This window comes from Haplochromis burtoni, unplaced genomic scaffold, assembly GCF_018398535.1.
Source record: "Haplochromis burtoni strain Fernald_Lab_line unplaced genomic scaffold, NCSU_Asbu1 Contig_3719, whole genome shotgun sequence".
In the NCBI taxonomy this organism is placed as follows: Eukaryota; Metazoa; Chordata; class Actinopteri; order Cichliformes; family Cichlidae; genus Haplochromis; species Haplochromis burtoni.
In genome coordinates this window covers 1-1,008 of record NW_024586080.1, presented here as the reverse complement: position 1 = coordinate 1,008, position 1,008 = coordinate 1, and the positions used below count along the sequence as shown (strand labels likewise).

Sequence of the window (1,008 nt, the reverse complement as noted above, 5' to 3'; positions counted from 1 at the left end):
TTAACAGAACCAAAGGTCCAACCACCAATTCTGTTCTGCTTATCCGTGGCTTGATAACAGAGGCAGTAGCCGAGGCAAAGACGCCCAGACCTTTTTCTTTCCACTGAGGCATTCCTAGGCCAGCTCAGAGATGTCATTTCTCCTGCACGTCCTGGAGTCAGGTCTTGGGAGTGAGCAATACAGAGAGCACCTGGTGTGGGCTGGCCTGTAATGACAAGATACGTGACAGGATATGTTACACTATTTATACGTGATTCAGCAAGGTCTACAGAATATTGCTGGTCACATGTTCCCAGAGACTTAATACTTTAGCCATTAGCTGCACTAGGTTTTAACCAGCAGCATTTCTTTAACTTCCATTTGTCGAATGATGCATTTGGCAAAGTGCACCACTATTTGGAAAGCTCGTCTTTCCTCCTTGGTGCTGTTCCAATACTAGGTGCAGATATTTCCCATCAGGATGCTCTGGATGGTGCATGAGTAGAAGTTCTTGAGCAACCTCTGAGGTAGGTGGAAGTCTGAGTTGTCTGAGGAAGAAGAAACGCTAGCAGGCTCTTTTCTCGGTTTTCTATCGCCCATTTGCTGGGAGTAAGGGCGCCCTCCGTTTGCGAGGTGCCTGCTGCTTGCGGCACAGGGAGGAGAGGGCGGAGCGGCGGGGGATTCTCTGGGTGGCTTGAGCGGCATCTAATAACCAACTCACAAAATAAAAACAAACCAACAAACACGAAAACACCAGACATCATGATACAGACTTATAATTTGCACCGATGTTTTTTCAAATTCTATAAGCGAAAAGTGAGCGCGAGAGCCCTCGGTGCGCCTGCTCGCTGCTGAAGTCAAAGTAAAACTTTGTCATCTCCGCTACATACAGTCCAGTATAGAGAGACGAGAGGACGAGGCTCCAGTTAAGTAAACAAACAATAAATATAAGAAGAGTAAAATAAATATACACTTTAGGACTCGGGGTAAAGGGATCAATAACAATTTAAAATTTATAATTTACAGTTT

General features: G+C 45.3%; 1 long non-coding RNA gene across 1 annotated transcript in view; it reads right to left on the bottom strand.

Annotated features, from left to right (window-relative positions):
* Positions 1-534, bottom strand: part of LOC121813943 — a 5,481-nt gene extending 4,947 nt beyond the window's left edge. The window contains exon 1 of the long non-coding RNA XR_006053976.1: positions 91-534. This is a non-coding gene — a long non-coding RNA (uncharacterized LOC121813943). The remainder of the gene's footprint in view (positions 1-90) is intronic.
* Between the last annotated feature and the right edge of the window lie 474 nt (positions 535-1,008).